This window comes from Monopterus albus, unplaced genomic scaffold (genome assembly GCF_001952655.1).
Source record: "Monopterus albus unplaced genomic scaffold, M_albus_1.0 scaffold81.1, whole genome shotgun sequence".
In the NCBI taxonomy this organism is placed as follows: domain Eukaryota; kingdom Metazoa; phylum Chordata; class Actinopteri; order Synbranchiformes; family Synbranchidae; genus Monopterus; species Monopterus albus.
In genome coordinates, this window is record NW_018127961.1 from 7,192 (window position 1) to 30,481 (window position 23,290).

A 23,290-nucleotide genomic window follows, 5' to 3' on the forward strand; every position below is an offset into this window, starting at 1 on the left:
GTGTCTACTACATACTGTTGTCGTCCTCTTAATTACAAGATTATCATGTCGTACATTACGGATCCATATTTTTCTTAAGGTTTCATCCTTAGGAAAATGGTGAAAGCTTATGGCTGAATTAAACTTCCCTGACATCGCGCATTGAGGTACGCAGCAGAAATCACTGTTTGGATGATCCCGCTTCTGGTATTTGTGTCTTGAAAAAGACATTTTTGTTTTTTTTTTTATCTACGAACTAATCAAATATAACGAGCTCAAAGAACGTGTTTCGCGTTACTACTGTTGTGTCACCCGCGTTCTGCGGAAAAGTGGAAGTGCGCTGATTCGTTTTCCGGTTTGGTCACGTGACATTCCACATAATCCATATTAGACTCATGAAAAGAAATGTTAACCAGCTCCAGTGATTCCTCCGAGCCTGCAGCTGTCACTCTGTGCTTCTTTTGTATCTCACTGAACCTTCTGTGTTGTGCCTGTGGAGTCATCTTAGCTGGGTGCCCACTTCTATGGACAGTGGCCACAAAACTAAAACATCTTCATATACATGGACTGATGAATATCTACACCCTCTGTAACCCTTTCCAGCTTGATGAAAATCAGCAGGTCCTGAGTGCAAGTCTGAGATCTCTTGTGCGTGAAGCATCGTTCACATCAGCAGATGCCTCTTGTGAATGACAAACTCATTGGGCCCTGTTTTGAGGATCCACGGTGTCTGATCAAGATGTACAGGTGCAAGTGGTGTTTGGGTGTGTCCATGTTCATTTAGCTAATTTGTTGATGAGGAAAACGGTTCAAGCGCCCGTGCAAGTAGCAAAAGGGCTGTACTTCATCTCCTCATTAAAACAGGGATGTGATTTGGGCATAATATGCAATTAAAGCGGTGAGTTTGAAGGTTGGGCTGATTGTTAGCATACTGGCGGACATGTTAGGTTGGATGTCAGTAAACTTTTTTACTAAGGAAACGGATGTGCATGAGGTGAAGGCACACGGTCACTAATCAAAATGGTACAGTATTTCTTATGTATATATACTGATGTGCACAGCAGCAAATGAACACAATGTCATCTTTTTATTTTTTAAGTTTTGCATGTCCAGCACAGCGTGCCTTAGTGTATAACAAACACAGTGCACAAGCATTGTGCACACACCTAGACAGGCACGCATCACAACACAGTCAAAGCGCCCATTAACTAGCAATGATGATTTGACTGTTGACCACAGACCTGGTTTTTGCTGGTCAGTGGTGCAGTCACTTTGTGCCATCAAATCACCAATGTGCCCAAAATTTACCTGGACACACCACATTTTCATTTCTGCTGCTTTATAAAAAGGCAATGTAATGCACATCATGAAATGGTAATTGCACATGTAGGAAATTAGGAAGCACAGACTCACAACCTGCACTGCATGCCATGCGTTTTGTTGCAAGACAGGGCCCAAAATGTTTGAGTGTTCTTTATTAACATTAACCCAGTCCTCCAATCTGATTTCATTGACTGGTCTCCAGATTTGCTAACTCCTGACTCCATTTAGCATTAGCGGTTGCCATTAACCTAGGAGTTTGCATACTTTTTGGAGCCTACACTGTGAATATTTGAATGATGGACAATATGGACAAGAACAGCACAATGATTTCTATGTTATTTTAAATAAATTGTTTGTTCATAACTGCAACTAAGATGATGATCTGCCTATATTTTAAGACAAAGAAATCCAGATAGTTCACTCACTTATACTTGCCACTGCATATGAGGCCAAGCACTGGAAGGTGGTGGATAGATTTGCACAGAATTGGGGAAGAAGAAGCACTTCTTTTAGGGTCAGACAGCTCACACCGTTGATGTGTGTTATGGCTGTTTTAATAACTGTGCAAATGTACTGTATGTTTCATATTGATGAGTTTCAATGTGGGACTTGGTGCCAGCTAACACTACTACTCCATGTACATCCTGGATTATGTGTAAACAATAAACCTGTCTATCCACTCACTCTAGTGATAAATGGTTATCATCCCACACTCCCTTTAGTCTTACTATTTGCCTTCTCATATTGCATGAAGCATTTAAAAACATTGGTATGATTTTTATGTCAATGAGCCTGCAAGACATGTTAAACTAAAACCCCTGCATGCACAGTACACAGATGGAGCAGGTTGTGTACACAGGTTGTTAATGTGAGTGTGAGTCAGCAGACAGGTGCCTAATAATTAGCTTGACTTGTTAAATTTCCTTACTTTATAACTGGTCCATGCATGGATGAATCAAATGTACAACCACACACACACACAGACTTGCAGTCATCACTTGTGGGGTCCGTATTTGGACTTGCATTCATTTCCAGGAGACTTGCACTAAACTTAAACAGAACAGTTACTTGCCTAACACTTAAACCTTACCCTAACACTTAACCAAAGCTGACACTTGCTCTAACCTTACACCCTATCATTTTTGTTAAATTTACAAACTACTTGTTGGGCCTAATCACTACTTGCCTAACCCCAATCTTAACCTTACCCTTTAACAAAGTCTACACCTTAATATTTTATGATTTACATTGTGTGAATTTGCTGTCTGTCTCCAAAAGGAAGGCTGGTCCTCACAATGAGACTGTGTGAACTGACCTATGTTCGCACAACATGAGTAGTACAAGTACACACACACACCATGTACAGTATGTGTCTGCAGGCTGCGTTAGCAAGTGGTGTGACATTCTCTTTTTTAATGGTGTTGGACTCCTCTGATTTAACAGTTTGATCAAAGTACAGCAGAGGAGATTTGTAGCAACACTTTAATGCCTCAGCACCAGTAGTAGCTGTGATTACAGCATCCACACCACTAACAGTACAATGACATCAAGAGATCAAGATCAAAGATTTTTTATTGTCAATTCACTATATGTGCAGGACAGACAGAAAATCAAAATACCGTTTCTCTCTCACCTAGTATTGAATGTCATACCATTTAGGAAACTAAAATAGAATAAAAGTAGAGTAAAAATAGAATAAAAAGAATAAAAAAATTAAATCAAAGTGATTAGGATAAAGCTAAATGGTACAACCTTATAGGCTATGACAAACCACGTACAATCAGTTGACCATAGTGCAAATAATAACAAGAAGATTGTCAGATGGTTGTGAGATTGAGATGCACATGGACAGTGGTGCACATGACCAACAGCAGCAGATATGATGGTAAAAACAGTCAGCAGCAGATTTACATGTAATATAACAAGAGAGGGAATGTACTGGGTCTGTGCAAAACAGCAGAGGCAGTCTTTTTATGTTCTGTGGTGGGTCACAGTCCAGGGGCAGGGGGCAGAGGTAATGGACAGCCTTCAGCATCCTCACAGCCTGGTGGATGAAGCCTAAGTCTGGTGGAGTGGGCCTGAAGACTCTGATACCTTCTCCCTGAAGGCACTAGTCTGAAGTGGGAGGTGTCATCAGCAATGCTGATGGCTCTGTGGGTGAGGCGGGTGTTAAAAATGTCTGTGAGGGAAGGCAGAGGGGCACCGATGATCTTGCTGGCTGTGTTCACTATGCATCGCAGGGTCCTTCTGCAGGAGGCAGTACAGCCTCCATACCACACAGTGATGCAGCCAGTGATGACACTCTCAATCGGGCCCCAGTTGAAAGAGCACATGATGGGGGGTGGGACACTAGCTCTCCTCAGTTTGTGGAGGAAGTAGAGGCGTATTTGAGCTTTCTTGGCCAGTGATGTGGTGTTGCTGGTCCAGGAGAGGTCCTCAGAGATGTGCAACCCCAGGAACTTTGTGCTGCTCACTTTCTCCACTACAGCACTGTCGATTGTCAGTGGTGGATGCTTTAGAGGTTTTCTCCTGAAGTCCACAACGATCTCTTTAGTCTTCCCCACATTGAGGAAGAGGTTGTTGTCCTTACACGACTGTTCCAGTTGGCACACCTCACTAGTGTAGTTGGCCTCATCATTGTTGGTAATGAGTCATGTCATCTGCAAACTTGACAATGTGGTTGGCGGTGTAGGTTTGCACACAGTCGTAGGTCAGCAGCGTGAAGAGCACTGGGCTGAGCACACACCCCTGTGGAGCCCCTGTGCTCTGTGTGATGGTCTTGGGGATGTTGCTGCCGACCCACACATTTTGTGGCCTCCCTGTTAGAAAGTCCAGCACCCAGCTGCAGAGAGAGATTTTGAATCCCAAGTGTCCAAGTTTTTGTATAAGCTGCAGGGAATGATTGCGTTTAATGCTGAACTGAAGTCTAGAAACGGCATTCGCACGTAAGAGATTTTTGAATTTGTTAGATTATTACCCGGTCCTTTTATTGAAAGCGTGAGAAGAGAAGACAGGAGAGGACTGTATAAAATCAACAGAAAGTTTACTCAAAGTCTGGGCACAGGTCAGACAAGGCAGCGCTGGGATCAGAGAGACAGAGCTCCCGCAGGAAATCTGTTCTCTGAGCCACGAGGTATGTTTTTTTGTTACATTTCTCTTCTTGGGCTGAGTTCGCCCTGTACAGTGGTACGACATTTCACGCTTCGTAATCCTATTGGCCCTTTTGCATGAGCAAGTCAACCTCTGCCCACGCCTGCTTGCTGAAATGTGATCTAAACCAGGTGTGTGTGTGTGTGTGTGTGTGTTGTGATTTTCAGGCGGCAGCTAATCAATGAATACTGAACAATTGATTGTTTGCGCTGCACACCCCCTATCTGTGTAGGCGATTACAGGACAAAAGCAGGACCTAGTGAGTATGCTAAACGGGCCAACAGGTCTGAGTTAAAATGTAAAATAGGCCATCTGGTTACTTGAAGGTACAGACATCCTGTCTCTACAAAAGTTGCAGCATACAGTTCCAAAGTTTCAACTATAGAATTTGGCAGTCAATACAGTTTTAATATATAAAAGCAAGGAAAAATAACCTTGAAACTGGCTGCCTTGATATGCGTGGGAACAAGCGCTTGGCTCAGGGAGATGTTAAAGATGTCTGTGAGTAAGATGCCATTAAGGTAAATAATGTGTTCAACTGGTAAAGCTTACTGTATGCCATAATATTTCAGAATCAGAATTAGCTTTATTCGCCAGGTATGTTGGACACACGAGGAATTTGACTCAGGTACATCGGCTCTCAATGTGCAAACAGTAAACCAGCATAAGGCTGTGTAATATAACAAAATAGCAGTATTAACATCAACAAACAGTGCAAACAATGCAGAAAAAGCAGTATAAATAGACAGTAAACAATGCAGACAACAAAGGAATGTTCATTGAAATGAGATAATTAGGGATAAAACAGAGTACTTAAAACAGAGTACTAGAGACCTGTATGAGTCTGTATAATCTGTACAATGTATATATACTGTACCTGTGTGCTAGTTAAGTTGACAGGCCATGCTACAGCTACTCATTATCCCTGAGCCAGCTAGCATAGCAGGCGTAGCCTGCTGGAGAACATGTGAGTGGCAAAAGCACTGTATTTCTGACAGATTAACATTTTTTTCAAGAGCTTTTTTTTCAAAGCTCTTAGCTGGCAATATTCAGTAACTGTCTTACAGTGTTTTACATTGGCTGTAGCACAGTTGGTAGAGCGGTTGTTTCCCAAACAGAGGGTTGGTGGTTCAATTCTTGTTCTCCCCAGTCCACATGTCATATTGTCCTTGGGCAGGGCACTGTGTACCCCTAGTTCTCGCTGGTGCCCAGTGTGGTGTCTTTTTTATTCCCCGTGGTGAAAGTAAATTGGGATATAACAATACAAAAACTCAGTATAAATTGCTATGATAAAATGTGCATGATACGTTATTTGTCATGATATAAAAATTAAGAAAAAACATGAATAATGGCCTCTAATAAATTTGTATATTTTATAGAAGAAAGAAAGTCACTTTCAGCTTTTTCCCGTTTAGGGGTCGCCACAGTGAATCGTCACACTGACGACTCACATGTTGACATTTGGCACATGTTTTATGCCTGATGCCCTTCCTGACGCAACCCTGATTCAGACCAGGGCTGCAGCAGCGAGAGCGCTGCGCCTTAACCACTAGCCAAAAAATTATTCAGTAGCCGTCTTTTTGTGAAATAAAATAAAGAAATGTATTATTGCAGTAGCTGGATTTTGTAAACAAAAGAAGCCATACTCACAGTGTAACATCAGTGTTGTAGCACCCCAGGGGCAGGTTTAACTTTCTGTTTGGAGGCTGTGCCCACTGTTATCCCCCCAACTACTGGGGGCAGCAGTGAGCAAATTGCTGCTTGGCAACCAGAATGCGAAGAAGAGAAATGAACTATGGACAAGCCACATAAATGCTGATATGCCATTTCTAAGTGATATGTGCTGTTGCAGTCAGGACGAAACCACTAAAATGTGAGAAAGTGTTGCATGCCAGTAGGCACTTTTCAATCTGTGGTGTTAATATAATTCATATTTCATAATCTAAGGGGAGATGGTATGGCCTAAATATTTAGACATGTTGTGGATCAGCCACATCAACTTGCCCAGTGTTTGATTGTTTTTTGCTATGTTGGTTTTGTTTTATTCTCTTTTCTTTTCTCTCTCCTCTATCTACTCACCCCAACCGGTTGGGTTTTTCCTCTATAATAATAATGATAATAATAGTAAGGTCTAAAATGTCCTGAGATGACTTTTGTTGTGATTTTCGCTATACAAATAAAACTGAGTTGAATAGAAATCACTTTCTCATTGTGAGAAGGATATCAGAAACTAAATCCAAACCTGAGAGCTCGTTCTTTTGTTGCCATGCTGCCAAAAGGATACTTAGAAATAAATCTTGTAAGGCACATAACAGTGTGCTACTGGATCTTTCTAAGAATTTCTCTCTACAAACAGAAATTGGTAGATTATTACACATAGGCCAGAAAGCAAATAGCAAGTGCAGCATTTGTCCCTGTATGACCTGAGGTTAAATAGTACCAGCTGTCTGCTGTTTTGGAATGCTGTGTCACACTAGAAAACATCAGTGAATAGTAAAGTTAAAACAGAGTTTAATCATTTTCAAAATACTCTATAAACAACTAGTTTTGATTAGGTTGTAATATGGTAATTAAAATGCATTCAATAAAACATGCCAGAGACAACAGGAAGCTGACTTGATAAGAGTGCAAAGGATTCAGGCCAATTCAGTCAGTTTAAAGTTTATTGCAATTTGTGTAAATTGTGATTGATGGTTCCTAAGCACATTATATACTGCAGTACTTGGTTATTCTCTGCCACTATTTAATGAGTATCAGTAATAACAATGCTTCTGATCTTGCTGTCATGAAAATTTTATGAAGATTTTGCTCTATACTTTACTCGTGAGCTGTCTGATTGTTGTCACTTACAATACCAGTGACTTTTCTGAGTGGGCTACCTGAAGAAATCCTTTTAAAGGGAGGAATCATAGTTTCCACTGTTTATGGGTAGATAGGATCAATTAAAAGTGAATATACATACAGTAATGACACTTCTGTTTTATTGTAACATTTTACTAAATAAAATGATGTCCAATGGTGGATAAAATTCAAAGGAAAGTAAGCAAAATAGTAGACAGGAAATATAGCAGATCTCCAGGGGCTATTGTAACTGAATACCATTAGTCCCAATGGCTAGCAAGTTACCAATTAGCCAGTTACAGCAGTTCACCAACTAGCCCTACAAGTGTGGGCATTAGCCACGTCACTAGACACGATAGGACTAGCTGTTTCATAAAGATGTGCAGATTAATCCCACCGTGCCACTTTTTGGTTTGACCAGGCCTTTACCTAATAATAATGCCTTGTTATATAGAGAATATTAGTAGTGCAGGCAAAAAATATATTGTTATATGTTTTAAATGTATGTATTGATTTGGCAGGTGTGTCAGTGCAATTACATATTTATGCCTCAGCACCAGCGATAGCCTCAGCTGAACGTATTATGTTTTCAGATTGTCTGTCTGTCCATGCCGCCCATGCTTGTGAACATGATATGTCAGGAACATTGATGAACTGTTTAAATTTGGGAGGTCAAAGGTCAAGGTCAGTGACCTCACATCTGTCCCATTCCTGTGAATTTGACTGGTTGGCAGAGCCAAACAATCGCGAAGTGTTGTATATGCCCTACTTGTACATACACGAATAAAAAGTCAATATAGAGATTAATACTGTGGTATAATTACAAATCTGAGGAGAGCTCCATAACAATTACAAGTGTCCTCTGCAAAGGTGCCCTGGTTGAAGTAATACAATTCACATTTTCAAATCTACTGTTAAATGACCAAAATTGTACATTCCTTTTCACAGAAATAAGTTTAAATTTACCGTGAGACCATATTCTGACCATTCTAATCCTTATGAAGGGTATGGTAGACACAGCATTTGGTAATTCTGTTTTTATGTATTTAGTCTTTCATTCGTTTTGATGCAAATCAGCAGAAGGCAGTTTCTATTGTGTGGGATTTGTTCAAAGAACTTGGCTGATGTAGTCCATCTGCACAGTGAGGATGGAGTTGTGGCTTGTCTGTTTTCTGCACAGACTGGAGCCTGCGAAGAGTAAGGAGAAATAACACTGCCTGGCAGTTTTACCTCTTCTGTCATTATGCATGAACAAGGACGCAGTGATCTGAATCCTGCACACTTTTGCTAAAAATTATAGAATTGTAAGAGAAGTGTTCTCAGGTCAGTGTGAGGTCTGCACCTCAGAGCTGAGCCATGGTGGTGGTAGGTGCTGAGTCAGTCCAGGTTAGCTGAAATCTATCTTGATGAGATAAGCCAGTGGCTAATTAACCTGGTCTTCTAATCTCTGCCGCTGAGTCGCTTCACTTCAGCACTGCAACAGATCTGTCCAAACGGTGCTGCACTGTGTCGACCTGCAAATTGCATTTTGGGCACTGTGTGCTTAAATTAGTATCCATTGTTCTGTATTTCATATTGAATGTGATGAAGCACAGAGCTTGAGGAACAAACTGTGTAACTGCCATCAACATAAGGAAAGACAAAACCGTTGTGGCCTAGCTACTTTCCTGTTGTGCTGTGTTTTGGCCCCAACAAATGCAACCCCCTGTGCTGTTTAAAGCAGGGCTTTTTCACTGTGACTACAGCCTAAGGTTTAGCAGCTGCAGCTTGCCTCTAGCTTTGGTTGAGTAATCTCCATTTCTTGTGCAACATGTAGTTCTGTAAGCTTGATGACATGGGCGGTATCTACTTTAAGGCCATGTGACACAGCTAACATGATAGCTGTCTCCAATTTGAATTCTGGTTCTTCCTGTTGATCAGTGGTGTAGAATGTTGAACTCGGTGAGAAGGTTTGGTTTAAGTTTACACTAACAGTGGTGAGCCCACTGAAATGAATTGATCTGGGGTTTGAGGTTGCACTGATTTAGTAAATGCTGGTGTGACTGAGGCCTTAGTCAGTGATATTAGCAATGTCTAATTTTCTTACACAGTGTGTAAGAAAATTGTAAAAATTGTGGATCATTGTAAAAATTGCTGTAAGGAAATAGGTATTAGATGAAGAAGTGACAGGTGCTTTATGCTGTTTGAACAAATGTCTAAAATGTAGCAATTCTACCATTTTATCCAAATTTCCTAGTAGTGCTGTAGGAACACAATCTGTTTTAATAATGCACAGATCATTCTATTTTTCTTGTCCATTTTAAATACGTCATGCAGAAATTCACAGTGTTGGCTGGAAAAAGTATGTAAACTCCTAGGCTAATGACATCAACAAAAGCTAACTGGAGTCAGCAAGCCTGGAGTCCAGTCAATGAAAGTAGATTGAAGGTGTGGGTTAATGCTAATCTGAAAGAACATGCAAACATTTTGAGTTGATTCACAAGATTCACAAGAAGCATCTGCTGATGTGAACCATGCCTCACAAACAAGATCTCAGAACTTTAGTCAAGAACATTTGGTTTACATAAATCTGGAAAGGGTTACACAGAGTTTAGGTGTTCATCACTCCACACTTCTACAATTAAATGGAGATGGTTTAGTTCTTTGGCTACTGTACATAGAAGTGGGTTCCCAGCTAAGATTACTCCAAAGGCTGGAGCTGGTTACCATCTTGTTTATACGCCCCTGAATTTTGCCCAAGAGCACCCAGCTCTATTGGCAAAATGTTTAGTGGAATGATGAAACTAAGGCTGGGTTGTTTGGGAAGCATGTATGGTGTTAAAAGGGCACTTAAAAACAATGTGAAAACATCATCCCAAAGGTGTACGGTGGAGACAGCATCATAATATGGGGCTGCTTTGCTGTCTCTGGGGCTGGACAGCTCCACATTATCATGGGAAAAAGGAATTCAAGTTTTTCCAAGGTATTTTCAAGGATAATGTCAGGGTGGCTGTCCACAAGTCACACACATATTGTTAGGGTTGGTGTCTCACCAGGAGGTGAGAGAGAGAAAGAGGAGTCAGGGTGCAAACTCAATATGCTAGCAGGAAAGTGTCTTTATTACAAAATATATTCAGATGGGAGAAGACAAAGTCAATGGGGTTAATGTGGTCTGACCAGGGTTGAACAGTGGAGGCTGAATAGGCAGGAGAGTGGCAGGAACCAGGAGGATCAGAGGACCAGGACGGGCAGGTGAGTTAGCTAAGGGGTTGGAGACGGCGACACAGGGTTGAAGATGCAGCGGCGTAGAGGAGAAGCGTGCGGGCTGCACGTGCACTCTTTCGTGCGAGAACAGATGAGCAGCGCCAGTGATCTCGGGTGGAATGAGTGGAGATGGCTGAACTTGCAGCAGAGAGCAGCCGCTGGCGTCAGCGTGATGAGTATTCAGGTCCACAGTTGGCAGGTACAGTGCCTTGCGAAAGTATTTGGCCCCCTTGAACTTTGCGACCTTTTGCCACATTTCAGGCTTCAAACATAAAGATATAAAACTGTAATTTTTTGTGAAGAATCAACAACAAGTGGGACACAATCATGAAGTGGAACGAAATTTATTGGATATTTCAAACTTTTGTAACAAATAAAAAACTGAAAAATTGGCCGTGCAAAATTATTCAGCCCCCAGAGGTCTGTTTAAAGCGCAGAGAGCATCATGAAGAACAAGGAACACACCAGGCAGGTCCGAGATACTGTTGTGGAGAAGTTTAAAGCCGGATTTGGATACAAAAAGATTTCCCAAGCTTTAAACATCCCAAGGAGCACTGTGCAAGCGATAATATTGAAATGGAAGGAGTATCAGACCACTGCAAATCTACCAAGACCTGGCCGTCCCTCTAAACTTTCAGCTCATACAAGGAGAAGACTGATCAGAGATGCAGCCAAGAGGCCCATGATCACTCTGGATGAACTGCAGAGATCTACAGCTGAGGTGGGAGACTCTGTCCATAGGACAACAATCAGTCGTATACTGCACAAATCTGGCCTTTATGGAAGAGTGGCAAGAAGAAAGCCATTTCTTAAAGATATCCATAAAAAGTGTCGTTTAAAGTTTGCCACAAGCCACCTGGGAGACACACCAAACATGTGGAAGAAGGTGCTCTGGTCAGATGAAACCAAAATCGAACTTTTTGGCAACAATGCAAAATGTTATGTTTGGCGTAAAAGCAACACAGCTCATCACCCTGAACACACCATCCCCACTGTCAAACATGGTGGTGGCAGCATCCTGGTTTGGGCCTGCTTTTCTTCAGCAGGGACAGGGAAGATGGTTAAAATTGATGGGAAGATGGATGGAGCCAAATACAGGACCATTCTGGAAGGAAACCTGATGGTGTCTGCAAAAGACCTGAGACTGGGACGGAGATTTGTCTTCCAACAAGACAATGATCCAAAACATAAAGCAAAATCTACATTGGAATGGTTCACAAATAAACATATCCAGGTGTTAGAATGGCCAAGTCAAAGTCCAGACCTGAATCCAATCGAGAATCTGTGGGAAGAACTGAAAACTGCTGTTCACAAACGCTCTCTATCCAACCTCACTGAGCTCGAGCTGTTTTGCAAGGCGGAATGGGCAAAAATTTCAGTCTCTTGATGTGCAAAACTGATAGAGACATACCCCAAGTGACTTACAGCTGTAATCGCAGCAAAAGGTGGCGCTACAAAGTATTAACTTAAGGGGGCTGAATAATTTTGCACGGCCAATTTTTCAGTTTTTTATTTGTTAAAAACGTTTGAAATATCCAATAAATTTCGTTCTACTTCATGATTGTGTCCCACTTGTTGTTGATTCTTCACAAAAAATTACAGTTTTATATCTTTATGTTTGAAGCCTGAAATGTGGCAAAAGGTCGCAAAGTTCAAGGGGGCCGAATACTTTCGCAAGGCACTGTAGGTGAATGCAGCGGGAACGTAACAGAAGTATTGCACACAAGACTGGTCCAAGGAGTTGCTGGACTGGAACAAAGCGTGGCGTGGCCGCATCGAACGTAAACTGCAACCTTAACATCAGTGATTTGGTGATCAGGGAGCGTCTTCCGGTGCTGGAAGGTGATCATCGGGTTATGCGCCTCAGCTGTGTCACATCCCGTGAGCTGTTGATCAAGGGATGCACCTCAGCTGTGTCACTGAGCCTGCAGGATGAGAGAGCGGGAGAGAGAAAGAGGAAGAGAGGCAGGTAGCGCCGAGCAGACCTGACACATATTCCTTTGCCATCTTATTCAAATGAGCAGACTGAAGAGGAAGATAGCTGGGTGAGTACTGGTCAGGTGCTGGTCCCACACTTTCTTCCCATTGTAGTCTCCTACTGCAGGTTGGGCCAACCAGTCAGACTTTAAGAGTAAACAAAAATAGCCACATCATGCACATACACCTTTTAATTAAGTCTTTTAACCAACTAAGAGAGAAAGCACATGCACAGAAAAAAGTGAAACCTAAAGTTATTTAATAATTATGCTGTGTTATTCAGTGCCACGTCCATTTATTAGCACAAGGAACTATATTGCGCAGTGGAGCCTGACACTCCATTTAATTTCTTTGGTTGTATAATAAATTAAACAAAAAATGAATGATACATTACTAAACAGTCTTTTTTTCAGTCACATTCAGTGCATCCAGAAAGTATTCACAGCTCTTAACTTTTTCCATATTTTGTTAGGTTACAGCCCTATTCGAAAATGGATTCAATTCATTGTCTTCAAAGTTCTACAAACAATACCCCATAATGACAATGTGAGAAAGTTTGTTTCAAATCTTTACAAATTTATTAAAAATAAAAAATGAAAAAAATCACGTGTACATAAGTATTCACAGCCTTTGACACTCAAAATTGAGCTCTGGTGCATCTGGAGACCTGGCTCAGCAACTCGATCGTGGACAGTGCGATTCGAATACCGGGTTTCCAGGTGTTTAGAGCGGCTCATGTAAAGGAGCTTTGTCATGCCAAAGAGGAGGCTTACAGATGTGGGGACAGGACTCTGTACAGCCAGGCAAGGAACACACTGACAATTGGGTTCAAGTCTGGGCCACTCAAGGACATTCACAAAGTTGTCCTGTAGCCACTCCTTTCAAGTCAAGTCACGATTCTTATTTGCCATTTATCGCTCCTTTCAAGCCAAGTCAAGTCAAGATTCTTATTTGCCATGTATCTATAAACACAGTCTAGGCATATAGGAATTCTTGTGCAGCCTTTGTTATCTTGGCTGTGTGATTAGAGTTGTTGTCCTGTTGAAAGATGAACCATCACCCCAGTCTGCGGTCCAGAGCACTCTGGAACAGGTTTTCATCAAGGATGTGTCTGTACTTTGCTGCAGTCATCATTCCCTTGATCCTCCCAGTTCCTGCTGCTGAAAAACATCCACATCCCCACAGCATGGGGAAGCACACCATGCTTCACTGTAGGGATGGTATCCTTCTCTCTCAAGCCCTCAGTTTGGCCGGACGGTCCACTCTAGGAAGAGTCCTGGTGGTTCCCGAGCAGTGCCTGGTTTCATCCAGACATGACGCTTGGCATTCAGGCCAAAGATTCCATCTTTGTTTTATCAGACCAGAGAGCTTCCATTGGGACCTTCAATGCTGCAGAAAGTTTTCTGCACCCTTCCCAAGATCTCTGCCTTCATACAATCCTGTCTCGGAGATCTACAGACAATTCCTTGTATTTCATGGCTTGGTTTGTGCTCTGACATGCACTGTTAACTGTGGGACCTTATACAGTATAGACAGGTGCATGCCTTTCCAAATCATGTCCAATCAACTTAATTTTTCAAAGGTGGACTCCAATCAAGTTGTAGAAACATCTCAAGAATGATCAGTGGAAACAGGATGCACCAGAGCTCAATTTTGAGTGTCATGGCAAAGGCTGTGAATACTTATGTACGTATGATTTTTTTTTCATTTTTTATTTTTAATACATTTGCAAAAATTTCAAACAAACTTTTTTCACATTGTCATTATGGGGTATTGTTTGTAGAATTTTGAGAACAATAGTGAATTAATAATTTAATCAATTTTTGAATAAGGCTGTAGCATAACAAAATGTGGAAAAAGTTAAGCGCTGAATACTTTCTGGATGCACTGTAAATGGGAATATCTTACTATCACTATCCTCTAATCAAGTTGAAAGGGTTAATGTGGTTACAAAAACCTGTCTATTTACTGTACATATCCAGCAGACACAGAGCAATATAGATCTGGAGTTGTGTTTGAGGCACTCTTATGAATTTAAGTTGCTAGATGTTCCTTTATGTTCAGCTGCTAGTCTCCAACTTTTTCTGCCTGCTTTTTTGGAGCTGAGTAGGTAGTGTACAGTGGGTATAGCCCAATAGTTCAATTATAGGACCCTACCGAAATGTGTTGCACCAAGTAACGCGCTTCACGGGTTCTGTGTTTGTTTCCACTACACTCAACCTGCTATGGAGGTGGATTCCTGGAGCTAAATTTCAGCACCCTTTCAGTCACCGGTGTTTCGTTAAATGTCCGTATCTTCACTCCTCAAGCATTAGCATTACAAGCACCGTGTGTAAACACAGCTGACTGCATGTGTGAGAGGGGAGCAGCCCCTCCCTCCTTTAAACAGAGACCGACAGAGAAATTTCTGTGTAAAAACAAACCAGGATGGTCCATGTCAACCCTGGAGGCTATGCTTGGTGAGGGTTAAGAGGAAGTATAGGGTACACTGCTCCTTAGGTTCTAGTAGTGGAAACACAGCAAGTGTCACTGAAGGCAGCTGCCTGCTAAAAACAAAACAATGATTTGAAAGACACTAAAATGCTCCACAAAGCTCAGGTAAACTCGGAGTCAGGTGATACCAACTTAGGTCCATTGTCAATATAAAAAACATTGATTAATGGGGCTTTAAGCTCTGTTTTATTAGTGGTTTGTACTGTATCTTACTACTTTCACCTTAGAGTCCAGACCATGAGTATGTTGCTCATGGAGAACTTATTTTGAATAAAACTGTTCTTGCAGTTTGGGTTCTCTGTGTTAAAAGGCCTATATCACCCACACAATTCTTTCCATATTGACACAAAACTACTGAAATTAAAGCTGAGAATTGTCACTTTAATGTACTTTACTAGTATCCAATATTAGATTTCATATTGAATCCACTGAAGCACAGGGCCTGTAGAACAAACGATATGTAACTGTCTGAATACTTTTTGTTGTAGCTAACTACTTCCACTGAACAGCTTTTATCTTTACTGGCTACATTTTCAAAATAGCTTCCTTAACTTCACCAACAAAAATATTCTCTCAGCTGTTGCCTCATTTACATGTCTATAGAGTGTAGTAATGGCACATGTTGGCGAGTAGGGTGCTACAGTATGTATGAGTGAGACTAGTAGGGTTTATCAGTACAGTCGTGTTAGCGAAGAACAGCTTATGCCTCTTATGGCTTTTCATTGTTTTTGATTATCACACGGTTAGCTGCTCTCAACTGTTCTTCTGTGTTCCAGTACAGATACTGTCAGCACAGCTGCAGATAAGATCAGAGTGAACACACACGCTGCAGGTAGTGTACTTTCCACGCTAGGTTTCCTGTGTTTGAGTGTATTCAGTGCCTGTTGTGACAACAATCATACAGCCATGTCCCATCCACATGTAGGATAGAGAGCCAGTCAGCAGGCACTTAAAGCCTTTGGTTTGTTTGCCAGGTTTTTTTTAAACCTCACCCCCTTGCTGTTTTTCTGAAGTGTTGTCCATCTGCTGAGTCTCGGATGGCAGATGATTAATGGTTCACACCACCTGGTGGAACTTTTCCTACCACTGTTACCAAGCACCATGGTGAAAGAGGAAACGATGGAAGTCCTCCTAAAGCCCATAGAATTTTTAGGTGATTATGCTGTGTTTCTGATGGAATACATTTTTTGTGTAGAAAAATTACAAATTGATGTATGGCCTACAGTACCTGTTGGAGTACCACATCTAGGGGGCACTAAAGTCATGGATTTTACAATTCTGCACATAGTAGCTTTAAAATAACCAAGTTGTAGTTTTCTGTACTTTTAGAATGTAAGAGTTTGAGGAAAAGGTTTGTGTGCTTTGTTTTTGAGATGAAACGATCTCCCACTCTCATCTTTGTGTGTTAATGCTACAGTCAAGAAATCTAAGCATAACAAGGAAAAAGGTCAGAGTACTGTAATACCCCAGTTTTTTTATCGGACAGCTCTGAATAACGAAGGAGTCCGTCTTTCTTCATTTAGTGCTGATTTATTTTAAACCACAAGTAAAAGTTACAAACACGACGCGGGTTGCTCCCCCGCCAGAGACACACACACACTGGCTCCTGGAGAAAGGCGTTCCTGGCCACACAAAGCCTAATACATTTATAAGTTTTGGGCTAACCCCTTACACAAAAAGCTTACAGAACCCCAGATGAAGTCAGTCCGCAGACTCCATCTCTTATCTAGAGCTCCACATGCTTGGAGCCACTGCACTTTACCTAGTCATAACAAAATGAGGAAACTCAATGTGTGTGTATGTTGTCACGTGGTGCGTAGCTAAAACATTCAGTCATTTATTCAGACATAATATTCTAACACAAGATTTAATACAAGAAAACAATTGGTGCCATGGTTCACTTTTCAGAATCAGCATTCTGTCTGCTAACCTTGAAACAAAACAGACTAGAGCAGACTTTGAATCTTACTAAATTGCATTACTAACACATTGAGGTCTAACAATTACTAATATCTAACAGTACAGTAAGGTCAGAGTCGTAAAGGTATGGACAGAGGAGGCAATTGAGCAGCTGAGGGACTGTTTTCACACCACAGACTGGGACATCCTCTGCAGTCCTCATGGAGAGGACATAGACGGCCTCACACACTGTGTTTTGGATTACATAAACTTCTGTGTGGAAAATACTGTACTATCCAGGAGAGTACGGTAGTGTGTACTGAGTGAGAGCGCCCAGTTTCCATTGATAGTAGGTGAATACCAATTCCCCTAACTGCATAAACATTTCCCTCACTTGCGTATTTTCTTTGCGTCTTAGTTCATAATATGTAAGGAAAATATGCAAGAAAAAACTGTACAGAGAGAGGAACTGAGGAAACATCTTTAAACTGACATGAGATATCCTTTCCTCTGATCATTCATGGAAGCATCCAGTCACAAAGTGATTTATGATAAAAGAGCATGTCAGTCCGTAACAAACTTCCATGAAGGATGCACTGCCGTCCTTCATCGTGGTGGACCGCAACGACCTCCGGTTTGAGCAAGGATTGAGGACTGGGGAATGACATAATAAGGGATTCGCCTAATGAATGGGCAGCTGTGCCTGGCCCAGGCATTTGTACTTTCACCACAAGAGGGCTCACATACAGTCAACAGCCTTTCTAACACTCCCAATAGTGAGGAATTAATTTTTAAAAATTCCTGCATCAGTTGATCCGTAGGCCATATCCTACCTATCTAAAAAAAATTCCATCTACCATTCATTACCCTTTGAGTTATGCTGTTAACAAACAAACCAACAAATGCCAAAAACATTAGCCCTGACCGTGGCACAGGTAATTATGCATAAAGTTTTAGCTGTGAGATGGTGACCAATGAAACTACCATGATGTGAACAATGAGACGCTTTTACCACAGAAGACACGCATCTTGTTAAACTGCAAAAACAAAATCCACTCACAATGATACAGTGATGCTATCAAGTGGTGCTTTGATTACCTTAAATACCCTCTTTGGCCAACTCTGGCTTACAGAGAATAAGAAATTAGACATAGCCAAACTTTATTTTATTCAAGTTGCAAGAATCAAAATCGGTGCAAAAACACCAAAATACTTTTTTTTTTATCTACCTAAAAATAGTCACGGTGTTGACAGTTTTTGTCATGCCTTGTGACTGTGTTCTTCCTGACAAGAAACTCAGTTTCCTGTTTTACAGCCCTCGTGCCCCAAATTGTCAGCACTTTTTTCAGAGAAGAGCAGTGCAGAAAGAGAAGGAGAGGAGCTAATTTGATTGGTCTTGCTAATGCCTGCCCTCTGAAAGACCCACCTTGTCCTTATCCCAGTCAGTTTTCAACTTGAGAATGTGCCTGCCTTTGTAAAAAGGAAAGTGAAGATTAAGTGATTCTAGGCACTTGTGCTCGTGCATATGCTCATAGGGGCTTTTGTCTATGTGTGATAGACTGAGGTGGGGTGATGATGTGCATCCAGGTTGGTCGATATTCAGTGAACTGATCAATAAAATGATGATTCATAAATCCCATTTAATAGCATGGAGTGCAGGATGTGCTCATTCATCGGCTGGAGGAGAATGTAGTTAAGGACAGTAGATAATGAACACAGTACCCTGGCATCTCTCCAAACGGCAGATTGGATGGAGAACAGTGACAAGCTCCATATACAGTGAGAGCTGTGAAGACCTCTGGTTAACAGGGTGTGGAGTTTTTGAGCTTTGGCCAAGCAGTTGTTGATTAGCTTGCAGCCCATTCAGGAGAACTTAACTTAATGTGTCACATTGGTATTTATCAGCAAGGAGAACACAGTGAAGGAAAAAATAACAGATTTTAGTACAACACCACTGAATTTTGTGGTGGAGCTGCCTTCAGTGAAAAGCATTTTGGGAGGTATTGGGCTTGAATGGATGTAGTCTAACCTGTTCCTGGCTTTTATTTCTTATACATTTCAGATTTATTTTGTGCCTAGTTAGATTTATGTGGTTATAAAAACAAACACATTATCATTAAAATGAGGACATGCATAAGCTCTGTGTGGGGGTAGTGTTGGTCTACCAGGTAAAGTGTAAGACAGGATGGTTTCTGCCCAGTCACTCAATTGTATGTGGATTATGCTAAATGTAAAAAAGTACTGTATTTAATACAGTTGCTACGGAAAGTTTTCAGAACCTTTAAGGTTTCCATATTTTATTATATTGCAGATTCTAGAATGGATTGTTCTTTTTTGTCTTCATCAGTCTTTACATACTGTAATAATAAACTATGATAAAGTGAAACCAGATTTTGGAGTGTTTTGTAAATTAAAAATAAAAGAAATATCCAATTTACATAAGTATTAAGACTCTTCATATAGTACTTGGTTAAAACACCTTTGGCAGCAATGACAGCCTAAGGTCTAAAAATCTCTGTACAGTTATACTGCAGCACTAAGCATGATTTTAGCCATTAGTATAAAAATAATGTACTTACCTGGTTTGAGTATACTGTGTTTGTCTTACACAGCCACACAAAAAATATCTGTAATTTTAGGAGCTGAATTTTAAAAGAATTTCTTAAGTGGTCAGACAATTGCCTCAAACAATAGAAAACCAAACTGTATAATCCTGAAATTGATATGAAACTACAAGAACCATCCAGACTGGTATTACTGGTATTTTTCATCAAACAAACTTTTTAGAATCAGAATAATCTTGGATTTACCAAGTATGTTGACCACATAAGGAATGTGACTCTGGTACAGTGGCTCTCAGTGTGCTTTTTAAGGCAAAAGAAAAAAGTATGTGCATTTAAATAAGGAAAAAATGAAAAGACAAACAATAGTAAGTCTAAATATGTATACCCAAGTGAAAGAAGAGAAGAACTTTGTGACAAGTATGTACAATGGTTATATTTATAAAATATTGCACTTGCGAGTTTGCTCTATTCTGTTACACAGACAAACATGGGTTAAGTGTTCATCAGAGTGATGACCCAGGGAAAGAAACTGTCCTTGTGTCTGGTTGTCTTGGTGCACAGTGACGTGTAGTGCCATCCAGAAGGGAGGAGTTCAAACAGATTGTGTCCAGGGTATGAGGGGTCTGCAGTGATCCTCTCCACCCTTCTTTTGATCCATGAGATGTACAGGTCCTCCATGGAGGGCAGGCTGGTACCAATGATTCTTTCTGCAGTCCTGACTGTCTGCTGGAGTTTGTTTCTCTCCTGTTTGGTTGCTGAGACAAACCAGACAGATGGAGGTGCAGAGAACAGACTTGATGACTCCTCTGTAGAACTGTATCAGCAGCTCCTGGGGCAGGTCGAACTACCTGAGCTGGCGCAGGAAGTACATCTTCTGCTGTGCCTTCTTGATGATGGTGCTGATGTTGGATGACCACTTCAGGTCCTGGGAGACAGTGGATCTGCTGTGTATACCTGGAACCCCGGTATCTGTATTGTGCTGTCCAAGATGGAGTAACTGAGCCAAGTCTCCGTGAAGCATAGAGCAGCAGAGCATGAGGTGTCAGAGTTTGTCTCGTTGACGAGGAGTTCATCCATTTTGTTGGCTAGAGAACAGGTCCCTCTCTATCGTAGTTCTGCTTTCGACACCACTGATCACAACATCTTACTACAGAGACTTGAAATGTTATTGGGATTAAAGGAACTGCATTAAGTTGGTTCAAACAGTTTGTGTCCAGGGTGTGAGGGGTCTGCAGAAATCCTCTCTGCCCTCCTGTTGAGCTGTGAGGTGTACAGGTCCTCCATGGAGGGCAGGCTGGCACTGATGGTTCTTTCTGCAGTCTGAACTGTTCACTTGAGTCTGTTGTCCTGTTTGGTTACTGAACCAAAGCAGACAGTGAGGATGAGCAGAGAACAGACTTGATGATTCCTCTGTAGAAATGTATCAGCAGATCCTTAGGTGCAGTCACTGGTGTAGAAGAGCAGCAGGGAGAGCACACGTCTCTGGGGGGTGCCTGTGCTGATAGTCCAGGTGCTTGATGTGATTTTCCCCAGCCTCACCTAGCTGCCTAGCTGCTTCTTGTTTGCCACAAAAGTTGGTGATCCACTGACAGGTGTGGGCAGGCACAGTGAGCTGGGTGAGTTTGAAGTGGACGATGTCTGGGTTTGATGGTGTTGAAAACTGAGCTGAGGTCCACAAAGAAGGCCCATGCATAGGTCTCTGGGGAGTTCAATTCAATTTTACTTGTATAGCGCCACATCACAACAAACATGGTCTCAGGACACTTTACAAAGTAAGGTCTAGATCTTACTACTATTATTATTATTATTATTATTAATTATTATTGAGGAAATTCTTTCATTATAGAGGAAAAACCCAACAAATTCCCCTTGAGCAAGCACTTGGCGACAGTGGGGAGGAAAACCCCTTGACTGTGTGGGGTGAGTGGATAGAGGAGAGAGAAAGGAATGGAAAAGCAACAAGATACAACAACAAATAAATGCCCTGGCCCTGGCATGTGGCTGGTGACTGCTCATCAGAAACGTACAGCTCCACAGCCAAGGCTACCTGCAGAAAGATACAGAGAGAGAGGAGACACACAGTTAGTGATGCGTAATGGCAACATATACAGAGGGGAGAGATGGACTCAGAGCATCATGGGCAGCATAAAGACATGCTCGAAGTTTGACCAACTGATCTGATTCATCTGGGTTCATAGATAAATATAACTGAGTATCATCTGCAAAGCAATGGAAATGTATGCCATGTTTCCTGATAATATTGCCTAAAGGGAGCATGTATAAAATGAAGAGAATTGGACCTAACACAGAGCCTTGTGGAACGCCGTGACTAACTTTAGATTGTGTGGCAGATTCATCATTAACATAACAAATTGGAACCTTTCTGATAAATAAGATTTGAACCAACTTAATGCAGTTCCTTTAATCCCAATAACATTTCAAGTCTCTGTAGTAAGATGTTGTGATCAGTGGTGTCGAAAGCAGCACTGAGATCTAATAGGACAAGTATAGAGAGAAGTCCTTTGTCTGAGGTTTCATGGGGGCCAGTTGTTCAGCACAGACTTGCAGGCAGGAGGGAGTCACACCATCTGGCCTCCAGTACTCCAGTACTACTGTGAGGAACCTTGGAGTCATTTTTGACCAGGATATATCCTTTAAATCACACATAAACCTAGTCTCTAGAACTCGCTTCTTTCACCTGCACAATATTGTGATAACCAGGAGCATCCTGTCTCAAAGTGATGCTAAAAAACTGGTCCATGCTTTTGTTACTTCCAGACTGGACTATTGTAAACTCTTTACTATCAGAATGTCCCAGTAAGTCCCTAAAAAGCCTCCAGTTAATCCAAAATGCTGCAGCCAGAGTACTGACAGGAACTAGCAAGAGAGATCATATCTCTCCCATATTAGCTTCTCTCCACTGGCTCCCTGTAAAATTCAGAATAGAATTTAAAATCCTTCTCCTAACATACAAAGCCCTTAATGACAAGGCTCCATCGTATCTTAAAGACCTCGTAGAGCCTTATCATCCAAACAGAGCACTTTGCTCTCAGAGTGCAGGTTTACTTGTGGTTCCTAGAGTACACAGAAGCAGAATGGGCGGCAGAGCCTTTAGCTATCAAGCTCCTCTCCTATGGAACCAACTCCCAGTCTCAGTTCGGGAGGCGGACACCCTCTCTACCTTTAAGATTAGACTTAAGACGTTCCTTTTTGATAAAGCTTATAGTTAGGGTGATATAATATTGTTGTTTGACAGTGGTGCGGTGGGTAGAGCAGACATCTCCCATCCTGAAGTTTGAAGGTTTGAATCTGTGCCTGCAGTCCACATGTGGAAGTGTACTTGGGCAAAACACTGAACCCCCCCAAGTTGCCCGTGATGGCGGCGCATATGCACACAGCGGCCCAGGGCCCTCGGCTCCCAACAGAATTTCATTGTACGTGTTACAATAAAATAAAGCTTCTTTTTCTATTGTTAATTATTACTGTATATGTACTAGTAATATCATACATTATAGTGTTATGTATATAAATGGTGTGTGTGTGAGTCATGGTGTGTGAATAGTAGGCTATAAAATTCCCTTCTCACTCCTATGGGGCGGTGTTTGTGTTCCTCAACCTCGGGTCCTCTACCAGCACAAGCACAAACACGGAGATTAATGTGACAGAGGACTGTGGACAGAAACCAGAACTGCGGTCCGCAGTCTGACCCCAAATCCACAGAGTCCCAAAGGTCAAAGTGTTTATTTGTCATATACACAGTTAGGAAACGTGTTTCCCTGTACAATGAAATTCTTACTTTGCCGTCCACATGAATGCCACAA

General features: G+C 41.6%; 1 protein-coding gene across 2 annotated transcripts in view; it reads left to right on the forward strand.

Moving 5' to 3' along the window:
• The window catches only part of LOC109963840 (E3 ubiquitin-protein ligase znrf2), a 49,972-nt gene that overhangs the window by 4,750 nt on the left and 21,932 nt on the right, over positions 1-23,290 (forward strand). The window lies entirely within an intron of this gene.